Source organism: Mesoplodon mirus (assembly GCF_964341445.2).
Source record: "Mesoplodon mirus genome assembly, chromosome: 2".
Taxonomy (NCBI): domain Eukaryota; kingdom Metazoa; phylum Chordata; class Mammalia; order Artiodactyla; family Ziphiidae; genus Mesoplodon; species Mesoplodon mirus.
The window spans coordinates 94,137,929-94,145,212 of NC_138977.1; the positions used below are offsets into that span (position 1 = coordinate 94,137,929).

The window sequence follows — 7,284 nt, forward strand, 5'->3', positions numbered from 1 at the left end:
CTGCTTGCCCCAACTAGAGAAAGCCCGCACGCAGCAACAAAGACCCAGTGCAGCCAAAAATAAATAAATTTATTTTTAAAAAAAAGTTCATGCTAAACCTGAGTCTATAGGAAGCTCATGGATCTGCATTTCAGGCCAGCTTACTCCACGAGCTTTTATCTCAACATTGGGATCTGGGACTTGACTGGCCAGTTCATTGTCCGCAGCTCTAGTACCACTTACTCATTTAGGAATATATAAAGGTGAAGACTTCTGACTGATGTAATGTTATACAGTGTTTACAGGCAAATGTTGATGAAATGGTTAAAGTGCTCTGATCCTTGCAGAAGAAACTCTGAATGCCAGAAAGACATAACATGAATTCTTTTCTAAGATTTTCAGGCCCTTTTAGATTATGTAAGGGAAACTTCTACTTGTTTTCCAGTTTCCATTCTCCCCTTCTTCCCTTAAGTAATACAAGTCTGAAACCCCATTTCCCTCTACATCCTCCAGCTTCCCCAAGGGGGGTGTGGCCATGTAAGTGTTGACCAATGGGCGCTGTGAGTGGGGAACTTCCAGCACTTCCCCCTTTTCAGTAGGGGGCTGCATGCTCTTCACTCTCTTCTCTTTTTCCCATTGCGAAAGGATGACAACTTGAGCAACCACCTTAGACCCAGAGATGGAAGCTGTGGCCTGTTCCCCCGGTTGGGTCCCTGGATGACTCTGTGGAGCAAAGCCACTTACTCGCTTCTATCTCATTTCAGCCCATGTATGTTGAAGGCATTGATGTTCTGCCATTTTTTCATAGGCCAACTGCTAAGCTGCTCTCTCAACTAGCCTCCAAATTAGAAATGCCATCTGGTTTCATTAAAAATATAGTGGGAGAAACCTGAATTCAACAGAACTCCTTTTTAGGTATATCTGAATCACAGATACACACATATACGTACCCAGCAAAAAATAACTTCTGTTTACAAACTCAATTCATTAAAAAGAAGCACGGTCCTTGGTAGCTTAAAAAGGGTGGCGGAAGGTTTTATTATAGCAATATTTAATGCAATGCAATGTATACAGTATGTTCTATATCGTTAATCTTCAATGTGAACAGGTCAGCTTCATATATTTATCTTTTTTTCTTTTTCTGCAGATTGTACACAAGGGCAGGAGGCTTTTTGGTTTTATAGGCCATGCTTCTCCGGATGCGCTCTCCTTTGATGTTAACTACACGTGGCAAGAGTGGGCGCCGGACCGTCAGAACTGTTCCTTGAGGTGTGTAGCCTCAGAGGTGCAGTTTGTCCTTAAACTGCGGCGTTACTGCTACCCAGCCTATGCAAGAACACGGCAGAACACAGACGGTGTTAGCAACTATCTTATTAAAAACACCAAACACAGCTCAAAATGGAAACCCAAGGGAGGCTACTGCTGCCTTTCACTCTATTTTTTAAAAGCATACAATGCATTTGTGAAAAGGTACAGATTTATTTTCAGAGTAGGTTACATCTTATGAATAATCTAGTATGTATTTCTTAAAATATTCAGCTTATGTCAGTTAAGGCACATCTGTATAGAAATATACTAAAAGTCAGTAAGGCTACTTTATTCACCTTTTCAAAAGTGCTTGGTGTAGGGACCTCGCTGGTGGTCTAGTCGATAAGACTCCATGCTTCTATTACAGGGGGTGCGGGTTCGATCCCTGGTCAGGGAGCTAAGATCCCACATGCTGCGCGGTGCGGCCAAATTAAAAAAAGGAAAAAAAGTGCTTGGTGTAAAATTACCTGCAGAGGAGAACTTGATGTCAGCCCTGCTTCAGATTCCCCAAGTCCTTCATCTGATGTGATATCTTCAGCAACAAGAGGAGGAAATCCTGCTATTCTTTCTTCTCCACCCATTGGAACCTTCCATTGGGAGGAGATGAAGATATTTGGAGGTTCAAATTAAACCCCTGATAACTCTAATATTAAGTAAGGCACTGATAAGATAATACTGTACAGGTATCAAGAATAAGATCCTTTTAAACATTCAACTGTTGAAAAAACCTCAAATCACTTCTAGGTCAAATGAAAAACCCGGGAGCTCTGTGATGGGATGAAGCCTATAGATCCCAGTGACAAGGACCCCATGCGGGCATCCATCTGGTGGTAACCTCCAGACAGCAGAATCTTGCTTTATTAGCTTACTGTTTTTACAGTCCTCCATAAAGCTTTAGACACAGTAATTTTGGGCAATTAAAGCAACATCCTTCCAAATACTTTAGTACTTACAGGCCTGGATGGACACAGAGATTAATCCCTGCCTCATCACCTCTCAAGGGTACATGGATAATGGGTAAGATTCAGGTGTTTCCATGAATTGGAAGTAACTGGATAATAATTTACCTGTTTATTAACAGATCTCTCTGTGTTTAGCACTGAGGACACAAAGATAGCTACTACAATATGTTCTATATGGTCCCTACCCCCGAGGAGATCAGACGGTGGAAACAGCAAGTAAATAAATTACAAGGTAAGAAACGTGATGAGAGGCATCTACTAAGTACTGTGATTGTGAAGGAAGTAATGAACAAGGTTTGGTCAAGGAAAACATTAATGAAGAGCAGAATTTGAAAAATAGCTTAAAGTTACTCAGTGGAAAGGTATCCTGGGTTAGTATTATGTACAGACACACAAATTGGACAAAGGATAATGAGTTCAGAGAACTGTAGTTTAACTGTGCAGAGTATGTTATGTGTGTGTGTGCATTAGTGATGAGGCTATCAGTTTAGACTTCTCTCAGTAATGTGGAACTACCAAGGAATTATAAGCAGGAAAGAGAAAAGAATCAAAAAAGAATACTGTGGCCTGCTTTGTATTTTGGAAAAATCTGCATAGTGCAGGGTTTCACAACCTCAGCACTATTGACCTTTGGGGCCAAATAATTCTTTGTCTCGGGAGGCTGTCCTGTGCATTGCACAATTTTTAGCAGCCTCTACTCAGCATCCACCAAGTTGTGAAAACCAAAAACGCCTCCAGTCTTTGTCAAGTGTTCCCTTGAGGTAAGAGTCAACCCTGGTTGAGAACTACAGCTGTGGTGGGGTGAGGGTGGGCAGAAGGCAGTAAAACTGGGAGCTGGGAAAATACCTAAGGATCTCAAAACAGCCTAAAGAAAGTAGATTACAGTTTGGACTATGAGGCTGGTCTCAGTGATAATTAGGAGGCAGGAGTGAGTTTGACTTGGGAGGTGAGTAAGAAAACCAGAAGGCAAGGATGAGCCACAGAGCAGCCCAAGGAACCATTTGTATTACACCGGGAGAGAAGCCTCAGTGTTGTTTTGAGAAGTATCAGTGAGTCCACTCTGAAGACTACACAGATGCGTGGGGGTGGAGCCCTACCCTGCAAATCCTACATGTCTCTGGAGTATTAACTTTAGGGCATTTATTTCGATGGAGTTTTAATTTCACTCTGGCTTTCTTAGGAAATCCAGAGAGAAAGAAGCATTTACTTCCCAAGTCAGGTTGGTTTTATCCTTGTTGAAGGGCGGGTGTGTATTTTTGTGTTTTGACTTATTTTCAGTTGTATGAGCATTAATTAATGGTAAATCACCTCTGCATTGGACGTACCCGCTATTTTTGCAGTAGGTATGTCCCATAATCTTCATCATCACAAACACTTACGTAGCAGTGACAACAGTCCCCTTGCGCTTGATCTTCTCCACAACCTCGTGGTGTAGGTACAACAGAGGGAGGTAAAGGAAACTTACCTAAAGTCCCACAGCTTCGTTAAGTGGTGGAGCAGAGCAGGCTTTGGACCCAGCCTGGCTCCAGAGATCTTCACTATCATACACTACACACCAGCCAACAGTGTGTAGCCATGTCTGGTTAAAGATCTGTAAACAGGCCCCATTCAGTCTCTGGTGAACTTGGAACAATTTCGGTGGCATAGAAAGGGCACAACAGGGACTGCAGAGGATGGGACGTGAGAAGCAGGAGTAAGCTTGATTGTAAAGAGGAGGAATGAGCGGGACACTGAGTTTTGTTTTGTTTTTTAAAGGTCAGAGAAATTTTAACACACTCTTTAACAGGTCAAAGGAAGGAGCAAGTAAAGCAGGAGAGAGGAGGTACGATAACCTCTAAGTGCCTGGGATTAAGAACCTGGGAGGAGATCTTTTCCACTCATACAAGAGCTTCTCAACTCAGCACTACGCACGTTTTGGAACAGATAATTCTGTGTTGTGAGGTGCTGTCTTGTGCATTGCATTATGTTTAGCATCATCTCTGGCTTCCACCCACTAGATGCCAGTAGCATCACCCAGTTGTGAGAAAATCTGTAACTTCTCTTCACTCGCATTATCCAGTACAACTTTCTGCAATGATGTGACCGTTGGGCAGTTGAAAAGTGGCTAGTGCAAGTGAAGAACTAAATTTTAAAGTTTATTTCATTTTAATTAACTTATTTAAATAGGCACATGGCACTACAATATTGGACAGTGTCACCTAGAGAAAACCCAGCTCTGTCACTATTCTAGGATCGGTCCAATCCAACATCACTTTTCTATAAGCGCCCACCTCAGTTTATAGCCAAAATCCTCAAGGTGAACAAGGTCGGGGAGAGCTAGCTGAGGGTGTAACAAAGTTGGTTCTGTCCAACAAAGTCTATTTTAGCAGGGCTGTGGGACTATTACAGGGTGTGTTAACCTAACTATACAACCATCAAAGCGTGTTGCCTCACCTTGAGTAACGTATGACCCCCGTGCTTCTGATATACCGTGTCCGCCTTGTCCAATGAAGTAATGTGAACGGGAAGGAAGTTGGAAGCCACAACTGTAAGCCACGTTCACTGATTTTCCTTAAGAAAGGAAGAAGGAACTTATTTTATACAATGAAAAACTACCAACCAGTATAAAATCGCTGTGTGTATAAGTCAACCAAAGTTCTCTACAGAGAAAAACAGCTTTTCAAAGTTAAATACTGGTTTCAAAGGAAGAAATGAGGTATTTAGTTTTGTCTTCTATGACAAACAGGGCCATAGAAGCACCCATTTTGCAATTTCTACAGACGTTTCTTAAAGCCACATATTTGACATTTCTTCTCAGCGAAGCCACACATCATATTGCATTAGTGAATTATTCAAATGTTAAATCTGTATAGTAATCTCATGAGTAAACTCAAGATATGAAGAGAAAGTGAGGGGTGGAGCTAGGTGTAGAAAGTGAAAGAAGGATTTTCCGGAGAAATATACAAAGAACTAAAGCTACGAGGGAAACCTCCAAGAAAACAGAAACTACTTTGTCATCTGGTTCCCATACAGTGCTGAGAAGAGGGACTGGTACATAGAAGTACTCTAATTATTTCTTTTGGAAAGTTACTACAACATATACTGAATTTCCAAGCACTAAACTGACACAGAAGAGAAATGTGACCAAAGTAGTTAGATAATTTTTAAAGTGAAGGCTCCAGCCAGCCCCTGGTGGACATTAATGAAAGATATAGGATTAGGCGCCTGAACCACGATCAGACTTCCAGCGTCTCAGAAAACGATGGGGACTGGCGCCCTAAGGCTCACCAGACCATGTGGTCGATAGCTTCGGCGCCCTTGGCGATGCAGTAATCGGACTCCAGAAGCGTGTAGAAGAGAGGGCACTTGCCAGCGTTGGTGGCGCCAACCACGTAGACGTCGCCGCGGTAGCGTCAGGAACGCTGGAGCGCGGAGATCAACTCTTCGACTCCATAGCCAGTCTTGAAGCTGATGAGCCGCACGTCTCTGAGCATCGTGCTGGACTTGGGCGAAGGATTCGCTTTCTCCTGCTCGTCCCGTGGCCGGTCCCCGCTGGGGTGTTGTGGCCTTCGGCAGCCAGGGGGCGGCAGGAGCCCGGCGCGGGCACAGTCATTCCACAGTCGCTCCTGGAGCCTCTGTCGGTAGCCGGGAGTATCCAGGGGCAGCAGGTTCACCTTGTTTCCCAGCAAGATCAGCTGCTTGGGGCCCACCGGCGCGGGCAGGTGCGGCAGCAGGGCGTCGGGCAGATCAAGCAGGTTCATCATGTACAGCACCAGGGCGAGCTTGGGCCGCACCAGGGCGAGCTTGGGCCGCCGCAGCGCGGCGGTCACCAGCTCCAGGTACTGCTCGCGGCTCACCTGCAGACGCAAGGGCGCGCCGGTGAAGCACCAGCAGCCAGCAGCGCTGGCACACGGTCCGGGTGCATCTGCCGCCCGTTCCGTAGTTCCTGCTGTCGCCGCTCCTCCCGCCGCTGCAGCACCGTCGCTCCTCCTCCTGCCGCTGCTGCAGCTCCCGCAGCTGGTCTTGGAGGGTCACTGCGGGCTCCGAATCCGGGACGTACTCGGGGAACAGAAAACTCTCCTCCATGTCAGCCCTTCCCTGGTTATCCCCAGTCGCTGTCGCGCCACGGGGAAGCCCACATCCCAGGCCGGATGGCTACAGGGAGGAGGAGTTGGCCTCACATCTCCTCTCGAGGAGCGTCTCCCGGAGGCCATGGCCCGCTACCGTGGGAGTGGATCCCCGCAGGAAGCTGCATAGCAGCCTATGAGTGAGGCCTGTGGGCAGCATGAGAAACACGGGCGTGGGCAAAACGGGCTGAGCCACCTTTTCTCACGTGCCCTATGGCCCCAGATGTGCGTAAAACAGTAGAGACTACCTGAGAGCTGTCATTTGTCAGCGTCTCACTTCGGCTCCTCCTCTCGCGTCTAATCTCGTAAGTTCTCGCGAGGAAGGCTCTGTGGCCTGAGAGCCCAGTTGAAACCGAGATAAAGGCACCGGGGATGGTGGGTTGGTAGAATAGGCTAGCCAGTGAGGGTTTGTTCACTTTCAGGCTTCTTCAACGCGCCGCCGCTGGCACCATCTGCTGGTAAGAAATCACATTTTAAAAATCTTCATGTTTTTTTGTCTTTGGAACTGGAAAAAAAATAGAAAATCGAATGCCGCAGACATGGCCACAATAAAAACTTTTTAAAAACATCTTTATTAGAGTATAATTGCTTTACAATGGTAAAAACTTTTATTAATACATCTTCTTGGCTCTTTTTCCATGTGTCAGTATTTGTGCAACAGCATTAAAAAGCAAAAACTTTCATTGGCTACATCCAAAGCTTGAGAGTGTTAGAAGCAGCCCCTGCTTCAACCGCTTGAAGCTTCAGCCCACAACTTGCGCATGTGCAGTTCTAGCCGTCAGCAAACCTTAACCTACACTTTGCGCAGGCGCAGAATTAATATTGGGCCTTTTTTTTTTTTTTCCCGCGCCCCCTGCCCCTCCCGCGCCGTGAGACGCAGAGTATTCTGGGAACGCCCGACACGGAAATGTTTTCGTTTGACGCTGCTT

General features: G+C 45.7%; 1 pseudogene across 1 annotated transcript; it reads right to left on the reverse strand.

The window, feature by feature from the left end:
* Positions 1-1,010: 1,010 nt before the first annotated feature.
* On the reverse strand, positions 1,011-6,638 carry LOC309815939 (nitric oxide-associated protein 1-like; annotated as a pseudogene). The gene is made up of 4 exons (XR_014296141.1): positions 5,522-6,638; positions 4,683-4,784; positions 1,755-1,874; positions 1,011-1,305 (listed from the first exon to the last, which is right to left on the reverse strand). The product of XR_014296141.1 is annotated as a nitric oxide-associated protein 1-like (transcript).
* Positions 6,639-7,284: the final 646 nt, after the last annotated feature.